Raw genomic sequence first — 26,936 nt, 5'->3', positions numbered from 1 at the left:
AACGCCAGCTCTGCTGAGGGAGCTGGGTTCAAGGAAAGTGGGCCGCAATTGGCTCTGGGACTGAATTATGAGTTGAAGATTGACATTATGATGCTGGATTAAATAATATTCTTCTGCACTCCCAGCTCTCCCATCTGTTTTCCACCCCATTGAGCCCTCACCATTCTTCTCTCTGCCCCTTCTCCTTAACACACTCATTTTGTCCACAAGAACATAAGAATTAGGAGTAGGAGTAGGCCACTCGAGCCTGCTCCACCATTCAGTGAGATCATGGCTGAACTTCTACCTCAACTCCACTTTCCCGCCCAATCTCCATATCCCTTGATTCCCTAAATATCCAAAAATCTATCGATCCCTGCCTTGAATATACTCAAAGACTGAGCCTCCACAGCGCACTGGGGCAGAGAATTCCAAAGATTCACCACCTCTGAGTGAAGAAATTTCTCCTAATCTCAGTCCTAAATGGCCGACCCCTTATTCTGAGACTGTGACCCTGGTTCTAGACTCTCCAGAGGAAACAACCTCTCTGCATCTACCCTGTCAAGCTCTAAAAGAATTTTGTATGTTTCAATGAATTCACCTCTCATTCTCCCAAACTCTAGAGAATATAGGCTCAGTTTACTCAATCTCTCCCAGTAGGGCAATCCCCCCCATCCCACGAATCAGTCTGGTGAACCTTTGTTGCTCTCCCTCAATGGCAAGTATATCCTTTCTTTCCTTAGGTAAGGAGACCAAAACTTACGAAATACTCCAGGTGCGGTCTCACCATGGCCCTATATAATTGCAGTAAGACATCTTTATTCTTATACTCAAATCCTCTTGTGGGTGTCAGCTGTGTCATAGTGGGTAGAACACTTGCCTCGGAGTCAGAAGATTGTGGGTTCAAGTCCCACTCCAGGGACTTGAGCACATAAATCTAGGCTGACAGTCAACTGCAGCGCTGAGAGAGCGCTGCACTGTCGGAGGTGCCGTCTTTCGGATGAGACGTTAAACGTAAAAGACCCCATGGCACTATTTCGAAGAAGAGCAGGGGCATTATCCCCAGTGTCCTGTGGCCAATATTAATCCCTCAATCAACATAACAAAACAGATTATCTTGTCACTATCACATTGCTGTTTGTGGGAGCTTGTGATACGCAAATTTGCTGTCGCGTTTCCCACATTACATAAGAAATAGGAGCAGGAGTAGGCCATAAGGCCCCTCGAGCCTGCTCCGCCATTCAATAAGATCATGGCTGATCTGATCATGGACTCAGCTCCACTTCCCTGCCCGCTCCCCATAACCCCTTATCGTTTAAGAAACTGTCTATTTCTGTCTTAAATTTAATGTCCCAGCTTCCTTCCACAGCTCTCTGAGGCAGCGAATTCCACAGATTTACAACCCCAAGAGAAGACATTTCTCCTCATCTCAGTTCTAAATGGGCAGCCCCTTATTCTAAGATCATGCCCTCTAGTTCTAGTCTCCCCCATCAATGGAAGAATCCTCTCTGCATCCACCTTGTCGAGCCCCCTCATTAGCTTATATGTTTCGATAAGATCACCTCTCATTCTTCTGAATTCCAATGAGTAGAGGCCCAACCTACTCAACCTTTCCTCATAAGTCAATCCCCCTCATCCCCGGAATCAACCTAGTGAACCTTCTCTGAACTGCATCCACAACAACATTGACTACATTTCAAAAGTACTTCATTGGCTGTAAAGCACTTTGAGACTTCTGATGGTCGTGAAAGGAGCTATATAAATGCAAGTCTTTCTTTCTCTTGTAATAAAGGCCAACATATTATTTGCTTTCTTAATTGCTTGCTGTACCTGCATGTTAACTTTCTGATTTGTGTACAAGGACACCCAGGTCCCTCTGAACACCAACATTTTCCAATCTCTGACCATTTAGAAAGTACTCTGCTTTTCTATTTTTCCTACCAAAGTAGATAACTTCACATTTTTCCACATTATATTCCATTTGCCATATTCTTGCCCACTCGCTTGGTCTGTCTATATCCCCTTGAAGCCTCTTTGCATCCTCTCCTCAATTTACATACCCACCTAGCTTTGTATCATCAGCAAACTTCGATATATTACATTTGGTCCCCTCATCCAAATCATTGATACATATTGTGAATAGCTGAGGCCCCAGCACTGATCCTTGCAGCACCCCACTAGTTACAGCCTGCCAACCCGGAAATGACCTGTTTATTCCGATTCTGTTTCCATGAAGCCTCACCTGCTCCCTCAGTCCTCTCCTGTCGCAGCTCCTGACTACCCAACTTTCATTCCCGAGTCCCCTGCTTGTGACATCTTCACTCCGAAGTCCTAGAATACATCATTGACTTGCAATTATGCTCCTACCTTTCCCAATTTAAGACCTTCCAATCCAGTTGTCCACAGCACCGAGACTGCACTGGTCAAAGTCACAAATGACGCGCTGTGTGACCATACTATGGCTGTATGTTTCTCCTCATTCTCAACGTGTTGACCATTTCACCTTTCCTCTGCAGCACTGCTGTCTTTGGCTCTTCTCATATCTGTACAGGAATTACATCAGGTCCAATAGCGTCGCCTTCTTTTCCCTCAATCACCTCCAGTGTACCCGTGTCCATTCAAGGTTCCCTCATCCTCACCATCTACCTGCTACCTCTGGGTTAATTCATCAGCCAGCATAGATTCAACTTCCACAGGTATGTGGATAGCAAACAGCTGCACCATTCTAATTCCTCCATTGATTCAAACACTGTCGCTGGACTCTCCAAATACCTGTCCAACATCAAGACCTGGATCAGTCAAGGTGGCCTCCAATTTAATGTTGGCAAAACTGAAGTCACCATTTTGGATCACACCAGTGGCCCCGATCTTCGAATGCTCTTCGCTAGCGAGCTGCCTATTAGGTACCCGCAGGTTACCAGAGTAATTTAAATGAGGCCTGAGGGCGAGGCCCAGTATCAGGTGAGCCTCGGGCCTACTTGTTCGGGCAATGCCTTCGACCCATGTTCCGTTCACGATGACAGGATGGCGCAAGCAAATTTATAGCCCATTGGGTCTGGGAGCAGAAACTGCAAGATCCATTTTAGTTCATGGTTAGGCTTGATGTAGTTCGCAAGACCTGGCTGCAGACTTGTTTGGAATTATCCTATCCTAATGTGAATGATTTGAGTCATGTGTGGGCCACTACAATGATCATCTTATGATGTCAAACACAAGAACAGACTTGAAGATTTACAAATTAAACTTTCCAGAGAATCATAGATTGTTACAGAACAGAAATACGCTATTCAGCCCATTAAATTGGTGCAAGTGTTTTTATTCACTGAGACACTGGGGTTATTTCCATTGGAGCAGAAAAGGCCAAGAGGCGTTTTTAAAAACGATGAAGAATTTAATGGTGTGAATAGAGAAACACTATTTCTGTTGGTTGGGAAGTCAATAAAAAAGGGTTCATCAATTTAAAATTGACACTAAGACAGCGAGGAGAGGGGTGAGAGTTGTGAGAGCATGGAAAGCTTTGCCACAGGGAGTGGTTGAGGAGAGTTCTGCTCCTCCCTGCTCCACAATCAGGTAAATATATTTTAGACACTTATCTTGTTGGTTGTGGCCTACAGCGGTCCCATTAAAAAAGTGTGGGGGCCTTGGACACCTCTTTTCTTGCCTGAACCAAAATGGCAGATGTGCACTTCTGGCTTGCTATATTGGAGGCTTAGGAGGACATTTAGCGCTAAAAAATAGGCCAATATATTTATGGTATTAGAGAATGCAGCAGATGATGGAGAAAAGGGTTGAGAAGTGGACTGGGCTAACAGCCTAAAAAGTTATTTGTTTGTAATTTCCTAAGGAAACAATTAAAAACAGATGACTAATTCTGTTGTTAGCTTTGTAGATACAGCCATCCCCTGATGTAGTACTAAGATATATAGACTATGATGATTGGGGCTCAAGCCAGGTCTGTGCTGAGTTTGCTGATCTTAGCTGGACATTTGTTGAATCATTGGCCTCAGCAATGCTGAGCTAGAGAGGGAGAAATGAAATCAGGCAGGGCTCCTGTTGCTGGTTGCTATCCAATGGTCCCTGCTGTGAAGTGTAGGTGCGTTGACCTCAGGTGAGGTCAGGATTGCCTTCATCTGTGATTTTCTCCAAATTGAATAGTCTGCGGAAGCTCCGTCTAGGCTCACAGATGAAGTGAGGTAGCAGAGGGGTGCCAACACCTGTGGAACTGCACCCCTGTGAGGAGTTAAAGCCTTTAGTAGACTGGGGGGGGGGGGGGCGGAAATTAAATTGGCCAGCCAAAAAAATCTCAAGTGGCTTGGTGAGTGAATGCAGCATGTGCTTAATCATACAGACCAGAAATATTTCTTATTCAATTCCCTGCTCTGTGCTGAGTTAGCTTACCTTTGTCATAGTGATTGGTTCTTCCATATTAATTGAATTACAGGACAGGGAATGAATCTTAAAAGAAAGCTAATAACTGATTTAATCTGATTCAATTGCTGAATTTTTAATTTTAAACTTAATTTAATAATTATGGTATATATTATTTAATTTTGTTTAATTATAATTATTTACAATGTACTTTGAATTTTAAAAAAAAGTTTTTTCTCCTGTGTCTATCTGCGTGCACATTTTGGCTACCGCTTCGGACCCGAGCCGTTAATCTCTTTTACATTTCCTTCTCCTGCTTTTTCTCTCTTTCCCTCGATGGTCAATACCTAACGTGTTGTAAAATTGTTGTGAAGCGCTATATAAATAAAAGTTATTATTATAGAGGCCCCAGACTAGGCATAGATTGGATTTGCAGTTCCAATTGCTATTCAGTAATCCCTGCTAAGGATGTTGTGTGAGGACATGATCAAACTTGCCGGTGATGCCACCCACAGCTGAATAGCTTGCCAACACTCACTGTCTAGGCTCACACATGAAAATTGACCACTTGGGCGAGGTATTGGAGGGCTGCCAGTGCCTATGGAAGTACACCCCAGTGTGAGTCAAAACCTTCAGGTGAGGAGAGAACAAAATCAAATTGTTGAAGAAAATGTATGTGCCTCGTACAGTTAAAAAAGCTCAGTTCATTCTCAATGGGTTAAGCAGTTTCCTTTCCAAAATAAAAGCTCAGCCTTTGTACAAGAACACGTCACCTACCGTGGAGTTGTGCTTTTAACAGACTAGGCTGCTTGAAACTATTTGCATGTTATAAACATCTGCATATGCAAACCATGCAAATGCTCTCCTCTCTGCTCCCTGGATTCTCTATGGCTGCAGTAGTGTCACCTGGCAACAGTGCAACTCCTGGAATCTTTAGTGTCATTTTTTGCAAAGCTGAGATAGACAGATTCTTGAATTATAGGGGAGTCAAGGGTTATGGAGAACAGGCAGGAAAGTGGAGTTCTGGCCAGGACCACATCAGCCATGATCTTATTGAATGGCGGAGCAGGCTCGAGGGGCCATATGGCCTACTCCTATTTCTTATGTTCTTATACAACTCCTACTTGGGTAACACACACTCTAGGAACTCTCGTGATGACTCGAAAGAGGATTTTGGCACCAGAGTAAAGGCATTGGTCTGCTGAGGTCTGCAGGGCCTCACTGAGACCTCAACAGTTGTCACAATTTAGGTAGGGTTTAATAGAGTAAGAGCTTTGTTACGCCATGCAGTCGGTGTGCAATTTGTCTGCCACATAAGTTATTGAAATAAGGTCTCCAGTTTAAAAGAAAACTTTATTTTAAAAAAAATTGTCATTAGGGCAGTTTCTATGCATTCACAAGTTTTAGGGCTGTAACAATATAAACAAATCAACAAATTCAATACTATCTAAGATGGCCGTGCTATCCACCAGGACCTCTTCAACAGTACTACTTTCAAAAGAGTTTAAACAGTACATACAGAAATTGTTCATTAATAAAAAAAATATTGCTTTTATACATATGCATACAATCAAAAAGGAAAACTATTATAAATAATGTGAAGGACAATCTGGCATCAGTAAAGTTACGTTAAAAAATTTAGAGCTCCCCGATAGCTCAGTGGTTAAATGAACCACATCGTGTAGCACCGAACAACACAGACCAAGGGGATCCCAAGTTTGATCACCACTTTGTGCTGAGTTAGCTGATCTCAGCTGGGGTAACAGTAAGGGTATTACAATCAGCCTCAACGTCCCACTGTTAGAGAAGGGATGGCATTCCTGATAGCTATCCAATTATCCCGATTGGAAATTTGTGTGTGTAAAAATTACTACAACTTGCATTTATATTTCTTCCTTTATATAGCACCTTTAACGTAGTAAACATCCCAAGGCGTTTCACAGGAGCCAAAGGAGGAGATATTAGGATGGGTGACGAAAAGCTGGTTTAAGAGGTAGGTTTTAAGGAGGAGCGGTGGAGAGGTTTGGGGGGAGGCGGCGGAATTCCAAGCTTAGGGCCCAGGCAACAGAAGGCACAGTCACTGATGGTGAGTTAAAGGAGTGGAATAAGTGCAAGAGGCCAGAATTGGAGGAACATACTTCTTGGAAGGTGTGTAGGCTGGAGGAGATTACAGAAATAGGGAGGGACGAGGCCATGGAGGGATTTGAACACAAGGATGTGAATTTTTAAAATTGAGGCATTGGTGGACCGGGGGCCAATGTAGGTCAGCAAGCACAGGTGAACGGGACTTGGTGCGAGTTAGGACACAGGCTGCCGAGTTTTGGATGAGCTTAAGTTTACGTAGTGTAGAATGTGGGAGGCCGGCCAGGAGTGCGTTGGAATAGTCGAGTCTGGAGGTAACAAAGGCACGGATGAAGGTTTCAGCAGCGGATAGCAGGGTGAGAATGGGCAATGTTATGGAGGTGGTAGTAGGCGGTCTTTGTGATGGTGAGGATATGAGGTCGGAAGCAGTCTGGTTCGGCCCAAAACAGTGGCCAGGGAGGGGGTAGAATCGGCGGCGAGGAGTTTGTGGTGGGGGCTGAAGATGGTGGCTTCAGTCTTCCCAATATTTAATTGAAGGAAATTGCAGCTCATCCAGGACTGGAGCAGTTTGACAACAGAGGCAGTGGAGGGATCAAGAGAGATGGTGGTGAGGTAGAGCTGGGTGCCATCAGCGCCTATGTGGAACCTGATGTCTTCAGATGATGTTGCCGAAGGCCAGCATGTCGATCAGAAATAGAATGGGGCTAAGGATAGATCTTTGGGGAACTTGAGGTGAAACTTGGTGCGGGGGGGAGGGAACAGGAAAGAGAGCCTATTGCAGAAGATTCTCTAGCTATGGATGGACAGGTAAGAATGGAACCAAGCGAGGGCAGTCCCACCCAGCTGGATGACATTGGAGGAAGATAGTGTGGTCAACTGTTTCAAAGCCTGCAGACAGGATGAGGACGAGAAGGATGAGGAGGGATAATGCGTCAGTCACTTAGGGTGTAATTTGTGACTTTGATTAGGGCCGTTTTAGTACTGTGGCTTGGGGCGTAAACCTAATCGGAGATGTTCAACTATGAAGTTGCGATAAAGATGGGCAAGGATTTGGGGGGTAACATGTTCAAGGACTTTGGAGAGGAAAGAGAGGTTGGAGAAGGGGCGGTAGGATGCAAGGTCAGAGGGGTGAAGGTTGGGTTTTTTGAGGGGGGTGGGGGGGGGGGGGGGGGGGATTAATGATGGCATATTTGAAAGGGAGGAGGACAGTACCCGAGGAGAAGGAACCATTTACAATATCTGCTAGCATAGGGACTAGGAAGGGAAGTTAGGTGGTCAGCAGTTTAATGGGAAGATAGGAGAGAAACTAAAGAAAGATGTAAGTTCAGGGCTAGGGCAGGGGGCATTCTTGGGGGAAGTTTGCAGCAGAGGTAGCTGAATGGATGGTTTCAATCTTAGTGACAAAGTCTTCCATTAGCTGCTTACACTTTTTGTCGGAGGGGAGGGTGAAGGAGGCAGGGAAAAGCGGTTTCAGGAGATGGTAGGTAGTGGAAAAAAGAAGCCAGGGGTTATCTTTGTATTCCACGATGATTCTGGAATAGTAAGCAGTTATGGCAGAAGAGAACAGGGCCAAATAGTGCTTGATGTGGCCCAGCTAGATCTGATGATGAAAGCCTGCACCCCTTGGACTTAAGGAAGTGAAGATGGGGGTCGTACTAGTGCAAATGACTGGGAGAGAGAGTATGAGTTTTACTGGGGACAAAGGCATCAACGGTGGAGGTGGAGGTGTGATTGAGCAGATCGAGAGCTGTAGAAGTATCGTGGTGAATGGAGGGCCAAAGGTTGGACATTTGGGAGTTTGAAAGTGCAGCCACAGGTGACCTGGGAGCGTTTTTTCCAGGGGAGGACACAGAAGGAAATGGGGTTGGAAGGAGGGAAAAGGAGGATGCGAGTGGAGAGGGATACAGGGAAGTATTCAGAGATGGCCTTGTCTGTGATTGAGTCAATAGGAACAGAGAGGTCATGTGAGATGGCACGGTCAAGGGGGTGGTCGTGTATATGGATAGGAGAGGTAAATAGAGGAAGAGATTAAGGGAGGACAGGAGTGCAGTGAACTCAGAGGAGAGAGGGCAAGTTGAGTTGAAATGGAAGTTGAAATCACAGGATGAGAAGTCGCTCAGTGCATAAAAATTTGCTCCGAAGCCTAACCACTTTCGGTGCTCTGGGGTCTAAGTTTGACTACAAGGCTACTATCTGTGGTCCTGGTGCACCCATGAGCAATGCTATGAGCGATCTCTCTTTAAAAAAAAGTCTGTCCCCACCCACCCAGCGTCCTGCCTGACTGGTGCTTGACCGGCCCAGAGTTGTTCCTAGGCTGGCACAGGCACCCCAATCTGCCTCAATCCATGCTTTTTCCAACCCAGCTGACCAGTCAGAGCTGCTCCGAACTATTACCATGCTGCCCAGCCTGCTCCAAGTTGTCCCAGCCCGGGTCTTTCTCCTGCTGTTTGGGCTCCCACACGGTACTTCTGTACTTGCAATACTGTGAGAGAACCCAGTGTTGCAAGCACAGTGGATGGGAGCTGAATGCAGAGTCCCAGCTATCTGATTGTTCACCCGTCCACCTCGAAAGCTTCATGGCCCGCCACCGTGACCACATGCTTCACGAGCCCACATGCTTCCTCTTCCGCCTACCTGCCCCAAGTGCTTCCTGGCACACCCTCCTCCGCTCACCCACCCTAAGTGCACACCGAGGTGTGAAAAAAATAGAGCAAAAGGTGAAGGAGGAGAGCAAGATGTGAATGAGAAGAACAAGAGACAGAAATGGCACAGGAGAGAGAAACAGATAGAACTGCAGTGGGAAAGAAGAGACAGTTATTGAGGATAGGGGAGGAAGATAGATTTTCTGATTGATTCTGCCCAATAAATGGGTGTAAAGACATAACCAATCAGAAAATACGGTCAGAGCTCAGTGACACCTAACCTTTTCCTTCACACTCTCAGCCTCCCCAGTGTTTCCATGGCTACTTATTCCTGAGCCTCCACATCTTGCATAAATGTAGATAAATCATTTGTAGCTGATTTTACTTCTCTTCGATGACCATTGTTCAACTCATCCATTCTCTTAATGCAACTTCGGAGCTGAGATGTTGACATGTTGCTGAGACTGCACTTTAGGTTTGTGTTCAACCCTTTCATTCCCTCAACGCAACCTTAAGTCTGAGCGTTTGGCAGGCAACCGAGTTTGAGAGGTTGTTCTCTGGGACCAGCGTTGAACTCATCCACTCCCAACTCTTAGTTGTTCAAGCACTGGAATCCCAGGATAGTGCTGATGAGAGATGGGTTAACAACTGTGTTAAACTTGTGTAGACAGAAATTTAACACAAACAGTTTGACTAGTGTGCTAAAAATTAAATCCCCAACAGTTACATACTCAAAAACATATTTTGTGAAAAAGTTGTACACTTTACATGGTGATTGAGGAGAGTATATTGGGTACACTGGCAATGGTTGCTCATTCACTGGGAGCAATGTGTGCTTAAAGATTGCAGCAATGTGTTAGTTGGGGAGATACTGAATTAGATTGGTTGAAACGTTAATGGTAATAAAACCTTCCACATAACATAAAAGGGAACCCAAAGGTCTTCTATAGGCATATTAATAGTAAAAAGGCTGTCAGAGGAGCGGTGTGCCCAAAATGGAGATCTATTGGTGGAGGCAGAAGGCATGGCTGAGGTACTAAATGAGTACATTTCTTCGGTGTTTACCAAGGAAGAGGACTTTGCCAAAGCTATGGTGAATGATGTGGTTGCTGTGATACTGGATGAGATAAAAATAGATAAAGAGGATGTACTATACAGGCTGGCAGTAATTAAAGTGGATAAGTAACCCGAACCTGATAGAATGCTGAGGGAAATAACGGTAGATATTGCGGAGGTCTTCCAATCTTTCTTAGATACAGGGATGATGCCAAAGGACTGGAGGATTGCAAATGTTAACACCTTTGTTCAAAAAAGGGAGAAGGATAAGCCCGGCAGAAAGTTAACAGCCACTTGGACAAGCATAGTCAGATTTGTTAAGGGGCAAATCGTGTTTGACTAACTTGATTTGAGTTTTTTGATGAGGTAACGGAGAGGGTGGGTCAGGGCAATGCAGTTGATGTTGTGTATATGGACTTTCAAGAGGCGTTTGATAAAGTACCACATACTGGGCTTGTTAGCAAAATTGAAGCCCAAGGGATAAAAGGGGCAGTAGAAACATGGATACAAAATTGGCTCAGGGAAAGAAAACAGAGTTGTGGTGAATGGCTGTTTTTTCGACTGGAGGGAGGTATATAGTGACGCTCCCCAAGGGTCACTGCTGTTTTTGATATACATTAATGACCTGGACTTGGGGATAGAGGGCACAATTTTGAAATTTGCAGACAACATGAAACTTGAAAGTGTAGCAAACAGTGAGGAAGATAATAAAGAACTTCAAGAAGACAGAGACAGGCTGGTGGAATGGGCGAACACGTGGCAGATGAAATTCAATGCAGAGAAGTGTGTGGTGATACATTTTGGTAGGAAGAATGAGGAGAGACCATACATACCAAATGGTACAATTTTAAAGGGGGTGCAAGAACAGAGACCTGGGGGTGCTTGTGCACAAATCTTTGAAGGTGCCAGGACAGGTTAACAAAGCAGTTAATAAAGCATATGGAGTCCTGGGCTTTATAAATAGAGGCACGGAGTACACAAGCCAGGGAGTTATGCTAAACCAATATAAAACACTAGTTCGGCCCCAGCTGGAGTATTGTGTCCAATTCTGGGCACCACACTTTAGGTTGGATATGAAGGCTTTGGGAGAGGGTACAGAAGAGATTTACTAGAATGGTTCCAGGAATGAGGGAGTACAATTATGTGGATAGACTAGAGAAGCTGAGCAGTGAAGGCTAAGAGGAGATTTGATAGATGTTTAAACCCATAGATAGAGTAAATAAAGAGAAACTGTCTCCAATGGCTGAAGGGTCGATAACGAGGGCATAGATTTAAGATGATTGGCAAAAGAACCAGAGGTGACATGAGGAAAAACATTTTTACACAAGTGGTCAGGATTCCGAATCCACTGCCAAGCAAAATAATTGCAGGGATATGGGGAAAGAGCAGGGGAGTAGGACTAAGTGGATTGCCCTACGAAAGAGCCGGCAGACTCAATGGGTTGAATAGCCTTCTTCTGTGCTCTACTATTCTATGATTCTCCTCAGGCACCTATTTAGTCAACCAACATACTGGACCTATAAGCAGCATTTGTCATTAGACACTACAGCTGAAGAGAAATTTCAATATATTGTAAAATGTATAAACAATTTCAAATCAGCACAAAACAATCTATCTAATCAAATTGTACTTTACAGCATTGTGAGGAAATTTGCAATTCTGCTTAAAGAAAGACTTTGCATTTATATAGTGTATCCCACATTCTCGGGACATAGAAAAGCACTTCAAACCCAATGAATTACTTGGCAAGTGTAGTCACTTTTGTTTTGTAGGAAAATGCAGAATGCAATTTGCAAACGAGATCAGTGACCATTTAATCTGTTTTGTTGGTGTTGGTTGAGAGAGGAATGTTGCTCAAGACACTGGAAGATATCCTTGCTTTTCTTCAAAAAAAGTGCCATGGGATCTTTGACATTCTCCTGAATATGCAGACCAGGCCTCAGTTTAGTCTCTCATCTAAAAGGCAGCATCACCAACCAATACAGCACTCTGTCAGTACTGCACTGAAACATCAGTCTAATTGGCTAGATTACGTAGTGAAGCCTGTGGTGGGGGATTTGAACCCATACCCTTCTGACTTGGGAGGTAGGGGTACGACCATTGAGCCAGTTGACACATATTGATCACAAAGAGTGAGAATGAGAAAGTATCAGACAAATAGAGAGATAGACACCACAATGAAAAACAGCAACATAGAATGAATTAGAGTAGGAAAAAACAAGAGAGACAGTTGCAGGAAGAATCAATTTTGATTTGATTTTCCTCTCTGAGTAATACCATGAAAGATCAATTAGTCGGTTATATTTATCGGCAACTTATGCTCCATAGCAACTGAAAGAGGAAACTTCCCAGTTGCCTATCTGTAACCCGAGTTTCTATCAGGCTGTGAATTTATCTTATATAAAATTACCATATTCGTACTACAGTTGAAAAATGTGTTTGTTGCAAACTACACTAAATGGTCAAGAATTTATGGTACACGCTCAGAGTAAGAATTACCTCCTGACCTTGGAACTGTTCTGGGCTGTGAAGTAGATTTGTTCAGGCTGGTATTCAAAGATAATACTGATGTCAATCTCTGGGCATTTACTGTGGGGATAGAAAGCAATGGGCTGGGCAAAGGTTAACATTTTGGGCCATTTGTCAAACTGGAAACTATGCAAGCCCCATTATAGGTCAGTGCTTTTTACCAGAGATAACTTAGCATCAAACTGCACTTGGGCAGCCAAGAGCACAAACTTTGGGAGTTTCCACTCAGTTCAGATCATCCCAATTGAAATTGAATGCAATGCTGACAGGGAGAAGAGGTCATAATATAAACACGGCTCTTGTTAGCCACACAAAGCTCAGAACATACTATAGGTGTCAGTTGATTTGATGGGTGTAGCTGTTTGAAGGAATAAAACTGTTTAACTAGTTTGAAAAAATGAAACAAAAGCAAAAATACTGCAGACACTGGAAATATGATATAAAAACAGAAAATGCTGGAAATACTCAGGCAGCATCTGTGGAGAGAGAAACAAGAGTTTCAGGTAAATGACCTGATCCTGAAATGTTAACTTTGAAAAAATGGAAGTTTGATACACTGGCGATTCACAGAAAAAGACAATGCTATAACTGATTATACAATGATGTGACAGAAGTGAGAGTCGTATTTTTGCTTAACAGGAGTGGGCTGTTAATTCCTAATGATAGGCATTCAGCAGGAGGCCAGTTTAATCTGATTAACATTCAATGAGAGAGAAGGAAACACATAAACAACAGTACATGGGTCTCTGAAACAGACTGCAGAAAGTACCAGATGTGCATTACAATGAGACTGCTGTCGTTTAAATACCATCCACATCATCACCTCAGCCTGCATCATATGCACGCAAGATTTCAATGAACCATTTTCCAGTGGATCCTCTAAAGCTGTAACAGCTCAAAATTGTTTTTAAGGTGATGGGGAGCAGTTAAAATAAAATCTTCCGACCAGCGCCACATCATAAGATTTTCTATTTTTCACAGCACCAGTTCAATTTCTGGATGTTGGTTCCTTGCTCTGCGAGTGACAGGGATTTAGGGCCAATGAGCAGAGGTCAACGATCTGAGTGCACAAACCATTTGTTCATGAAATTGACTTCTCTGAACTCCACTGATGGCTCAACAATAACCTGCATTTATATAGCGTTTTTAATGCACAATAGGTCCCAAAGTGTTTCCCAAAGGAGAAATGCACACTGAGCCATAGCAAAAGAAAAGTTGGGGAGTTGACTGAAGAAGGTATGACCAAAGAGGTAGATTTTGAGGAGGCTTTTAAAAGATGTGGAGATAGCAAGTGCAAGTGCCATTCTCCCTGGTGCCCTGGTCGATATTTATCCCTCAACCAACAGATTATCTGGTCATTCTCCCATTGCTGTTTATGGAACCTACCTGTATGCAAATTGGCTGCTGCATTTCCTACATTACAACAGTGACTACACTTCAAAAAGTACTTCATTGGCTCTTAAGCGCTTTGGGATGTCCTGAGGTTGTGAAATGAGTTATATAAAACACAAGTTCTTTCTAGGAACACTACAATTAGCTCCACTATCAAGGGAGGAGAAAAAACAGCAGCTAGGATCCTGCTCCCATTTGCTGCCCAGTTACCTTCTGCTGGAAGAGCACATGTGTGGATGTTCAGTCAGAAAAGGCTCTATGATGGTCATGACCAGATTGAAAAATGGCCTCAGGGTAAGGTACAGGAGGGCTGCCCGTACCTGTAGAACTGTGCACCCAGCAGGAATCAGCGCCATACGGAGAGAAGAAAATGGGGAAGGGGCAAGAAATTTGATCTCTGCTTTGCAATAGATGGCACCAGGGAGACGTTCCCCCTCCTCCCCCCACTCCGGCTTTTATACGCCTCATCTCCGGAAATTCCACACCATGACAATTACCCAATTTATGGCGCAGATTATCTGATATTATGTTGATATCAATTGATGATAACTAAAAAGGCAGCAATATCTACATTTAATGATGTCTCTCACCCTCATCTTCCTGTGTTTAAAACTACTGGTCAGAAACAGGCTGGGAATGGACATTTTGTGCAGGAACCCCATTTCAATGACATCATGAGATGTGCGCTACCTGTTTATAGCGATTGGAATTCAAGCAGTACACGTCAAGCTCTGCTAAGGCAATCCTGCAACATAGATTGATCATTATTTTGAGGCGAGCAACAGTGTTTTGGAGGAGTTACATTGTCAACTTACAGTAACTAGAATGAACATGGAATGCCATTCAGAGCATTATGTTGAGCTCCCCCAATGGCTTAGTGAGTAAATGCACCCTGTGGCACCGAGCTAAACCTAGAAGATCCCAGCTTCAATCTCCAATCTGTGCTTAATTACGTGATTTCAGGCAGAGTAGTAGGGATACTACAATTGGGCTCAGCATCTGAGAAAGAATGCATTTTTATATAGCACCGTATCACGTCCTCAGGACATCCCAAAGATCTTTACAACCAACTTTTGAAGTGCAGTCACTGTTATATAGGCAAGCAAAATAGCCAACTTACACAATATGCATTAAGGAGGTGCGAGATAAGAGCCAGGGTTCTGGCTTCTTATCGATATCCATACCCTGCAGGAATGTGCTTGCAGTGAATATTAGGTTAGGACAGGATCGGTTTGTGCTGTGATACGCCAAGTTCAAATAGCCTGCCAATACTCACCATCTCATACACGGACAATTCTCATTTGGGCTGGTGGTGGCCATCGAGTTGTATCCCAGCACGAGTCAAGGCCCTGGAAAAGAAAAATAAGATTCATACACAGAGGCATACATACAAGTGGCAAGAAGCAGATAAATGGTAGAGTAGCAAGGAAAGAGTATGCTTTGATATGAAAGAGCAGAATGAGGTGGATAATCAAATGGAGGGATAAAAAGAGAACAGAGAAAAACAAAGATAGAGAACAGAACAATAAGAGCAAAACAGATGAGGCGAGCTTATATTGGGCAGGCTTTATGAGCTGATAGACCAAACAAGTGCATGCAGGTGGTTAAAAAGCAGTTCCACTGGGAAAACAAACTCAATCACTTATCTGGGACATAAATTATTAATTAGAAAAACATGAGAGAGAGAAAATTGTCCAGGTGTTTTCATGTATGTAAAAATCCTGTAAATCATGAGCCATGCAAGGGTTTAACACTTTCTTGGACATCAAATAATGTTCTGGATCTTACCATCACTTGTGATATATTGTGGAGAATGATTCCTTAGTTCTAAAAGTAGGCATTCAATTAATACTAAAATACATTAGATGGGCTAGAAATTGGCTTCCATTGCGCCTCCCGTTAGCGCCTCTGGGGGGGAGGGGGGCGATAACAGGTTGCTACCGGCTCTGCGACCAGACGCGGCGAGAGTACCGACGCCCGCGAACTTGCCGTGGAGGTTTGCGGCGGCGGTAACCCCTAGGCTCCACGATCTCCTGCGGCCCAGAGATTGTGACGACATCTGGCTGTAGGGCGCCCTGGAGCATTCCCTGCAGCATCGCCGGGCATCAACACCGGCAACTGCAGGTGGTGTTGGAAGGTAGGCCGGCCGCTTGGGGAGTGGTATTTCAAGGGATCGCCGCTAAGGTAAGTGCAACAACCCTCTGAGCATTGTTTTTTACTATTCTTCGGCCACGATTGATCAGCCCTGCACCCTGTACCATGGAAATATATTAAATGCAGAGCCTGCAGCAACGGCCTTTCCCTTTAAGGGAGGGAAGGAGCCTCCGATCCCGAAGTGCTGCACGGGACATTGTGCAGCGCTGCACCGCTCCGCTCCTCCTGTGTGGTTTAGCGCTCCCAAGAGAAGTGGTAGCGCTTGATTTAAATCGAAAGTTTGCATCTGCTGGAATCGGGCAGCCCCTGGTGATACTTTTACGCTCCCGCAAAAGTTATCACTCCAAACAGGGCACGACGCAATTTCTCCCCCGTAGTCAGTTATCCAATGATAACGGTCACAATCACTTTTTGTTTTCACGCAAGTAATCGAACACACTTCCGTAATTTGCTTTTCTGTAAAATCTGAGGATGCATCCCACTTATCTACTTCCAAAGAGCTTAGGCAAAAGCCAACGCTTAGTACACCCCAAGTGCATGCAGGGCAGTTGGATTTTAACCAGCTAAAACTGCAGTTTACTAGAACAGAACACTGGTAAGCTTTCCATTGCCTGTCCAGCAAGGATCACCCTACCCATTAAGCCATTTGCTTGTTGGAGCTAGGTGGGAAGTATCCCAGAACCTACTGAGCGGCCAACCCCTATAGGTCCCATTAATGAGCTAGACTGGCGAGTCAATCACCATTAGTGCCCTGGAGCACTGTGGGCCAGCCTGGCAAAGGTATCCACCAGATGATTGACTTGGTTCCAATCTTCCATCATCAGGCATGTTATCTTGGAGCCAACTCCATCCACAAGGAGACCCTGCTTACCTTCCTCCCTCCCTCCCAGAATAGAAGTCACTAGTTGGGCAATAGACAACGGATAAGCCTTCACTAGGCAGATAGCAAGTACCAGGAACTCCTCACAAGTAATGTGGTGAGCAGCACAATTCAGTACAAGATGTATTAGTGCATTCCTACAATCCTCCTGACCATAGCATGAGCACACATAATATCTGATTAAGTGGTGGTTCCACCAGTTGGGGCTGCAGAGCATCAGCAGCAGCCACCTGTCTCTCTACAATCCAATCATGGTAGGCACTGAGCCTTGGATACGAGTGCATGTTCTCATACTTGGTCTGCAGGTAATGCCTTCCAGCAGCTCTTCAAGATTCAGTTTCCTCGTTGCTATTAGTTTGGTGAAAGGATCTATGCAGAACAGCTTGCAACATGCCAGCCACCTTAATGTTCTATTTATTAAAGTTCAATGCCGCCAATGAATGCACTAAATTTGCTAGACAGCTGCAAACAGGAGCCACTTAATCTCTTTTTTCTGGCAATTTGTCTTCCATTTGTGACTATAATTAAGGTGTGAGTGTTTCATTTTTTGTGCTTAACCCTCAGAATTCCACTGATCAAATATTTACTTTCTGCGCATGCTCTTACCTTGGCTGCTAATAATTATCTTGCTGGGAGCTTTGCAATTATTGGCGTAAGCAGTCAGCTGAAAAACATCAACATTTTGATCCTTCACTCAGGCTCGGTCAGATCAGACTCCAACGATCTGTCTCCCACTCTGCTAGAAAAATCAGCCTTAGGATGGATTTTAAACAGTGTGGTGCCTGCTCCAAAATAGACAAGTCACAGAGCCACAGGAAAACAGATAAATTTACTAGATAAAACTAGACAATTATTTCTTATATCTATGTTCTGTTTTATTGCCGTTTATACAAAACTAAATGATAAAATAGAAAGACAATATATAAATTAAAGATAAAATGAATACAGGGAGGAAAAAGACAAGACCGCACAGAAATAACAGTTTCATAATGGTTTAATATATATTATTAATGTTATAGTAATATTACGATAATATACTCAAGAGCATCTCAGCAATGTTTTTGTGCTGAACGTTCTATGTAATATTCTATGTAATGAGGTGATTTTTAAACCTCAGTGTATCAGCTGAAATAAAGAGTTGCATTTTATATAGCGCCAGAGCCTCATACGATGAATTACTCTGAACAGCAATGATTGTTATTATGTAGGCAAATGCAGCAGCCATTTTGCACACAGCAAGATTACATAAACAGCGATGAGATGGATGAACAGTTAATTTATTTTGATGGTGTTGGTGGAGAGAGGAACGTTGGCCAAGCCATCTCCCTACTCTTCTTCAAATAGTGCCATGGGATCTTTAATATCCACTCATCAAAAGGACGGCACCCCCAACAATGCAGCACCCTCGCTGGACTGCACTGGAGGTAGGCTCAAACTGCCAACCTTATCACTCAGGCTAAAGTGCTACCAACTGGTCCAAGCTGACCCATAACACTTTAACCTGAAAAGATACTCTCAGTAAACCACCACCAGGAAGTCCTTTATCCAGTTCATACCTTAGTCTGTAAATAGCTGCAACATTGGCACCTTGGAGAAATAAAATATTCATATCCCATGAGTGGTGTTGCACATCCTTAAAAGTATAAATACAAAATCTTTTCAGAATATTAAAAATATGGTACTGCATAGTGCTGTGCCGCCACTCTATAGTCGGGTCCGCAGTCAGATTACCTGAGCAGGCAAGCCTTTTGCCCTGAAAAGTGAAAGGAAATCTGGAGCAATAGTTAACTTGCTCCGGCCAGTGGTTTGTTATGGAACAGTGTTACTTGAGGGCTTGATAAGTCACATACCGTCCGATGTATTTGTATGACAAATGTTGAAACGTATGCAACCTTTTCCACAGCTGAAATCACTTAAAGCATCATTATAAAATATAATTAATTAGAGCAAAGCATATTAGCAAACATAATTAGAACAATGTAAAGAATGCCCACAATCTCAGTTGGGTTCATGGGGTGAGGCACTGAACTGAAGCTGGGCGGAGAGAAAGAAAACAAATTAAGTGATTCCTCCTGCTTTCGCGCACCTCCTAGTAGCCGCTTATTAACATTAGCAGAGACCAGGGGCCAGTGCTTGCCCATCATCTTGGCCTGGGAACCTAAAAAGGAGGGGGCGCGGAGGGTAGTGGAAGACTATATATAATTTAAATTGAGTTAACTGGTTACTATCAGTACATGACACAAATACCTTTGTCCTTACCGAATCATGTCAGTTCATTAAAATCCAGCCGATTTTTTTGCTTTTGGAACAGAGACATCATAGCAGCTCAATGTGGCAAGCGAGTCAAAAGCAACTTGCAAGCCCTGGTAGTCCCGGCCTCAAAATTCAGCTCTATTTGCGCTAATATTTCTTACTTGTTGATTTGTCCTGCTTGAATTTTGGAAACCTGGAGGTTTAGAAAGGGCCATTTTCAGCGCTGTTACCTCAATGCTGGATAAATCCTAAATCAGAACACCAAAATCTGTTAGTATCAGCAATATATCTGCAAATTAATGCGAACATGAGTTTAAACTTTATACGTGGCCGTCTGAGGCTCCATGGTATCCACCGATGCTGCTCACAAAAGGTAAAAAAAACTTGAGACATTCCTGCTTAAGTTACCCCACACTTCAAGATGAAAGATTGCTCATCCTAGGACTGTACTGATATTATGGAGAGATCCTGTTTCAACACAACCCTATCTGATGATTATCTGGTAATTTTCCCACAGCATTGTTTTGTTGACTGAAAATGAAACAATCAACCCTCAAAATAATTGTCTGTGTAAACAGGGACATGATTTCATGAATGGTAACAAAGTCTACAAGTTCCAGTTTTAGTGAATCTGCGACTCCTGATCTCAACTGATGCTTTCCGAGGAGACATTTTTAAAAAACTGAATGCAACTCAACTCCAATGACTCTCCCACTTTTAGTTACATAAATGCAATAGCAGAGGACTGGAAACTGATCACAGGCATGCCTGTATGGTCAGGGATAGTATGTATGGTGGCTTGGGAATAGCTAAAGGGGGGGAAACCTTTAGTATGGTTTTTAAAAAACAAATCAATTAAATTGTTAGTCTGTGTGTATGGAAAAATATATCTGTATCCATAAAAGGAACACCAGATTATGGGTTCTGTAGCTTTTTCATTCTTATGAAATCTCATGTGTGTATGACAAGCTATGTTTTTTTAATATTGGTAGATATCCAGTGGAGATGCTAATGGGCAGATTTCTTATTTTTATTGCAGCCCTGCTCAGAGACTTCTTGGAACTTCTTGTTCCCACTCCAAGAGTGGCCCGACTCAGATGCCAAAAATACTTCCGAGTGGTTCCTGGACTCAACCAATGAGAAAAAACAAAACGAACATGTTCAAAGGGGATGTTTAATAGACACTACAATCATGGACCGGATTTATACTGCATCTGTTGCCAAGCCCAGGCAGTATATAAGATGACCCCTGGAGATGGTTGCTATAGTTTGTGTTTTTAACCCATCACCTTTTCTTGTCTTTGTGGCTGGACTACAATCTCCATAAGCAAACCAAGTCTCTTGTGAACCCAGCCCTGTATCTTTATGCTCTCTCTGCCTTGTGCGAATTAGCATAGCCCAGGTCTAATTATTAACCCTGATCATAATAAACCATTTACTGGAGAATACATGAGTGAGCCACCACATTCCCCATTCCCTGGTGATGTCAGAAAGTGGAACAATATCAGACCACTGAGCAAAAACAATTTGTCCAGATTTATTTCAAGACAAAATAATACAGAAGCAAAAAGATTGACAAGAAACAATGCAGCACAATAATCAAACTTACACCACAGCCAAATGGGGAAGGCGGGGTGGGGTGGGGGTTGACTCCATGAAAAGACAGCGTCCAGTGTTCTTACAGTTCCTCCCAGAAAGTCCTTAGAAACACAGCCATTGACAGTAAATACGTAGGATTTTGAGCCTTTATTGCCCCCTTCATATAGAGAGACTGAAGAGAAGACCACAAGAAAGTTCCTGAATTATAAGAAGGTCTTTTCCGCTGAAGAAGCAGTCGCTCTGAAGATTGTCTTTAACAAAATTCAAGCAGACTTAAAATACATTGAACAATAAGTTAACATCTCTTCTCAATGGCCTTCACACTCCCAGCTAGACCAGTTTTTAACACTTAACAGAGGAAATTACATTATATGACAGCTAGCACTGAGATGAATTTACAAATGTAGACCATGGAGGATCCCACATAAATAATGGACTGCGTTTTGCCAGCCAGATTTAGATATGAAACAAGCACAAAAAATATATTTGCATTAACTAAGTTGAAGAAGGCCGGTTGCTGCAGCTATGTGTACTGGCGTCAGAATAAAAGGATGTTTCAGTCACCCCAGAGCCACAGCTGGCTAATGCTATTATAAAATCCAATTTACCTTATCTAAATCATATAAAATTCAGACAACATTTCCTATTTCCATCCTCGAGTTCAGGACCCGACTTTGGGTTATACTGGCACTTTTCACATCATTGTGTACCCCAAATCAATGCATTAACATCAATGTGGCAGTATAAGTTCTGTCTTATTTTTGACGTCAGTTTACGACTGCTTCTCACTCTTCCTTCTCTAATCCTAATTTTTCCTACTTTGCTGGGGGTTTTTTTTCAACTCAGTATTCCTCAACATTCTTTTCCTGCTGTCACTACGTTTTCCCCCTTTCTTTTTAAATCTTCAATTTAGCTCTCTGAACACTCATTTCTACTCACTATTTCTTCTCTACTCTTTTGCTCTTTTTTTCTGTTCAGTCCGGCTGCTTGTGTTTTATTTGCTATGTGACCTGATTATGTCTTCTCCACCTTAAAGCATATTACCAGATGTGCCACTCGGAGGCAAAATTTCACGCGTACATGACACACAAAGATAAACATGAGTGGCTCCAAAAATATTGCAAATGGAGGCCTAAGAAAACAATGGAAGTTCTGCGAAGCAAAATAAAAGCTGGGATTGGTAGAAGAGGGGAGGGCTCTTGACAGAGGTAAAGCCAGTGAGGCTTCTGAAGAAATATGATAGTAGTGCACAGGAGGAGATGCAACAACTTGAGGATTCAATGTTTCCATGCCATAAGTCTCTAAAATGGCATGAGTATGTGTGTATGCATTGGGGTCGAGAATTAAAAGACAGGAAATTGGAAAACTCTCGTAACATCCACTGAGTTGCTTGTTTTTTTGTGCGATGTGCTTGGTTCCCTTTTTTCTAAATGGGAATATTTTGAGACAGTGAAGTTCGTTGTGTTTGTTTGTCAGTATTCACGTGTCTATGATTGCTGCATTTTAGTGAATGTGAAATTTGAGCCACACTTTGGAATCTTACAGATACGTCAAAAGACTTTCCATGAGATGGAAATTTTTTTTATATAGGTTTGACAGTGTCAAGAAAGAAATCACTACCAAAATAGAATGAGGAATTGGATTTGTTACATATTTACATTAAAAAAATGGCAACCATGGTCTGACTCAGCTATTTTGATTTAAAAATGTAATTGGGAGTAAAATCTATCCCAAAATATTAGGGAGTTACTGAGGTCTGAAACCACCCATAAGCGCAGGACCATCAGGCAGATTATGTTTTTATTGGGAGAAAAAAATGGCAATAATTAACATGACAGTGAATCCTATCACTGTGGACACAACACAGCTCGATGGTCGATATCTGAACTGCAGGTAGGTGTGATAATCCACTGCATCTTAGAATTTAATTCTTAAGTTTCTCAGATTTGTTCCCTGCCCTTTGTTGCTTTAGCTGGTCCCAGCCAGCGGAGTGGTTTGGGTGTTGCAGTTGGCTTCTGCAGGTCTTTGTTGACAACTGTTTACAATATACATAGATGACCTGGAAGAGGGGACAGAGTGTAGTGTAACAAAATTTGCAGATGACACAAAGATTATAGGAAAGCGGGTTGTGTAGAGGACAGAGAGAGGCTGCAAAGAGATTTAGATAGGTTAAGCGAATGGGCTAAGGTTTGGCAGATGGAATACAATGTCGGAAAGTGTGAGGTCATCCACCTTGGGGGGGGGGGGAAAAAAAAAAAAAACAGTAAAAGGGAATATTATTTGAATGGGGAGAAATTACAACATGCTGCAGTGCAGAGGGACCTGGGGGTCCTTGTGCATGAAACTCTTTTTGTCCCAAAAAGTTAGTTTGCAGGTGCAGCAGGTAATCAGGAAGGCGAATGGAATGTTGGCCTTCAATGCGAGAGGGATGGAGTACAAAAGCAGGGAGGTCCTGCTGCAACTGTTCAGGGTATTGGTGAGGCCGCACCTGGAGTACTGCGTGCAGTTTTGGTCACCTTACTTAAGGAAGGATATACTAGCTTTGGAGGGGGTACAGAGACGATTCACGAGGCTGATTCCGGAGATGAGGGGGTTACCTTATGATGATAGATTGAGTAGACTGGGTCTTTACTCGTTGGGAGTTCAGAAGGATGAGGGGTGATCTTATAGAAACATTTAAAATAATGAAAGGGATAGACAAGATAGAGGCAGAGAGGTTGTTTCCACTGGTCAGGGAGACTAGAACTAGGGGGCACAGCCTCAAAATACGGGGGAGCCAATTTAAAACAGAGTTGAAAAGGAATTTCTTCTCCCAGAGGGTTGTGAATCTGTGGAATTTTCTGCCCAGGGAAGCAGTTGAGGCTAGCTCATTGAATGTATTCAAATCACAGATAGATAGATTTTTAACCAATAAGGGAATTAAGGGTTATGGGGAGCGGGCGGGTAAGTGGAACTGAGTCCACGGCCAGATCAGCCATGATCTTGTTGAATGGCGGAGCAGGCTCGAGGGGCTAGATGGCCTACTCCTGTACCTAATTCTTATGTTCTTATGTTGAGGAGGGGAATACCTGCTGCTCACTATCCAGGGATCCCTGGTGGAAATGTGCATCCATGGATGTTGGGTGCAGGTAGGATTGTGTCTGGCTGTGATATCCTGCCTGACACTCACTGTCTCAGCTCACACATGAATAATGGGCACCTTGTAAAGTATCGGAGGGCAACTGGTGCATCTGGAACTGCACCCGAACAAGGAGTCAATGCTTCAGGAAACAAGGGAAGAAAATTGGCAGAAAAATATAAATTTTCCTTAAATCTCTCAATTACACTTCAGGTTGAACCTCTCTTATCCGGGACTCCCTTATCCGGCACCACCCCTGCCGCTGGGTGGCGCTTGCGCGGAACTGCGACCGCCTGCCCCCAGGGTACAACAGTGATAAATCATGTACCTAAACAGAAAATCAACATACTTACTAAAAAGAAAGTGATCAGCAGTAGCAGAAGCCCCCTCAACTTAGAACACCTCCCGGGGCCTGCTAGGCCTACCTACCTCTCCTCCCTCCCCCTCCTCCCCCCCCCCCCCCCGGCCGGCATCCTCCTTCCTCTCTCTCCCCTCCACCACCCCGCAGGCAAAATCCCTCATCCAACACAGGCCAGGTCCCGAGGGTGCCGGATAAGGGAGGTTAAACCGTATCATGTTATACTGTGGAGTCTTCAGAGGCAAGTTCTCACCCATGATTCCTCAGGTGAGGAGCTTTTGATCTTGGCAGGACTGGGATCAGGACCTGGTTTTAAATCCAGTTCAGACTAATGGAATGAAAGTTTTGTCTCTCTGCTGCCTGCGAGGGTTCTATATGAAATAAGTTTGGTCCACCTCAGCTCAGATTATAACTGGTGTGGATCTACAGCACCAACCGCCCCAAGTTCAGCATTAAATGGCAATCTTACTCAGTGAGATGCAAAGTATGGCTGGCTGTGAGAAATGGATACTCGTTAGCCCCAACCTTTGAACAGCCTCTATCGGAGAGGCCTGCAAGGTAATACCAGGGTCCACAAGGTCATCAGATTTCTCGATTTATGACTGAATAGCACGTTATTTGTGTCACTGAACACTAAAGTTCATTTGCTACAATGATATCTGTTTCCTTTGGGTAGCTGACACTCTTTTGTAAGATAGGTTTGGGGCTGGTGGTCCTTGGGTGTGCCAATATTTGCAAGAGGTTGCTACATTGAAGTTTGAAAACCTCTAGAGTAAAAAGCTTTACTCTGTAGCTGTACCTGATGAGGGGCTTGCTTGATGCTGAGATACTGGGTGCCTAGAATGGTATTGTTCCATTCTTTAATCCAAGCATCTCCCACCTTGATGAGCACGAAAAAGTCACATGTAAGACATGTCAATCAAGGCAATATTTTCAAACACACCCAACATCCTGAATATTTGACTAGTCTCAAATCTATTTAAATCTACAAGAATCTTCTGGTAAAAGTGACCTCTCAGAACCATCTGTTGATCTCTTGATTATGTAGGGCAGGTGGTTTATGTAGCATTGCCTTTTCAATCAGACATATGAAACAAATTAATTTCAGTTAAATGTCTTGTCTTCCCCCACCCAAAAATGTCCACGGCATAGCCAAAACGGCAGATCTGCACTCGGGTTTCTGCCAATTCTGCACAAGTAGCTCTGGGTGAGCTGAACACCCCTGAGGGGGCAAATGGCCTGTTCCTGCTCCTATTTCTTATCTTCGAACACCAATGCTACCCTCCTCTGATCTGTGCACATTGTGCAAGAATGAAAAGACAATGCAATTAATAAGCGAAAAATTACTTTATTGTTATACACTCACCAATCGGCTTTCAGAAATGTCTACTTTTAAAAGGCATACAAACAGTAAATGAATAGGGGGGGGGGGGGGATCTCTAGATTTAGGTATCAATGTAGGATTTAACAGATGGCAGGTATTAACAAATTAAATGGTATCTTTTATGTTTTTTAAGATGTAGCCAAATTTCAATGTAAGGTCTGTGATTTCAATGTAGGAATCCCTGTTGATTTAAGCTAAGTACCTGCAATCTTGAAGGTCTTTCTATCAGCGGAAAGATTTAACCTTGAGAAAGAACATTGACGTAATCGCATAGAAAAGCACTGACAAATACCGTAGCAATCAGTATATAAAGTAGAATTAACATATATACTGTATCATTAAACCTTTCCAGCCCATAAAATAAAGGCATGAATGTGTAGATCAGTAACTTTATTGCCTCTAATATCCAGATTAGTCGTCATCTGCAGCATCTATTAATCTACTAACCATTTCAAAAAATTTAAATTCAATGTAACAATTTTTTTTTAAATGGAACTTGAAAGCATTTTGCCAAAGTGCCTAGCCCAAGGGACCTCAACTCCTTTTGCATTAATCCACCACAATTAACATGGTGTAAAATAGTACAAAAATTAGATCAACTTCACGCTTTATAACTACTGTGACTGAGAGCTGCATGAGAAAGGAAAAAAAATTATTGAGACTATGTATATCACAAACATAACGTCCTAATAATTGAGCATCGCAGCCATTTTCTCACTAGAATTCTCTTAAACTACCAAGCATATTTAAGAAACTGTGTTGTGGGTGTTTTGGTAAATGCCTTATGAAACTAATCCTAGTGGAGTTCCAGGGCACCTTTGGTATACTAATGTCCATACTAAGCAGACTGACATCTGCCAAAGACATAAAGTATGTATAGAGAGCTTACTGCCATTATGGTATAAACATCATAAAAATATAACATTGTGGAGCTGCTGGTCTTTACATACGAAGGCTGGGCCTGGCTTCCTTAGCTGGAAAGGGTTAATAATATTATTCCCGAATATTCACAGGTAAACAACTAAGCTCATTCAGCAAGTTCACACAGCGTTGCGTAATACTAAATATATTTGGGGGAGGGAAAGAGAGCATTTTCAGCATTCTGATGTTAAGTAGCAGTAGGTTGAATACATGTGACATTC

General features: G+C 43.1%; 1 long non-coding RNA gene across 1 annotated transcript; it reads right to left on the bottom strand.

The window, feature by feature from the left end:
• Positions 1–5,681: 5,681 nt before the first annotated feature.
• LOC139240975 (uncharacterized) lies at positions 5,682–17,960 on the bottom strand. Its single transcript, XR_011588765.1, has 3 exons — positions 17,689–17,960; positions 15,325–15,397; positions 5,682–9,697 (listed from the first exon to the last, which is right to left on the bottom strand). It is a non-coding gene; the product is annotated as an uncharacterized lncRNA (long non-coding RNA).
• Between the last annotated feature and the right edge of the window lie 8,976 nt (positions 17,961–26,936).

Source organism: Pristiophorus japonicus, chromosome X, assembly GCF_044704955.1.
Source record: "Pristiophorus japonicus isolate sPriJap1 chromosome X, sPriJap1.hap1, whole genome shotgun sequence".
NCBI lineage: Eukaryota > Metazoa > Chordata > Chondrichthyes > Pristiophoridae > Pristiophorus > Pristiophorus japonicus.
Note: the sequence above shows the minus strand (reverse complement) of the source record. Positions and strands in the feature narration are given on the sequence as shown.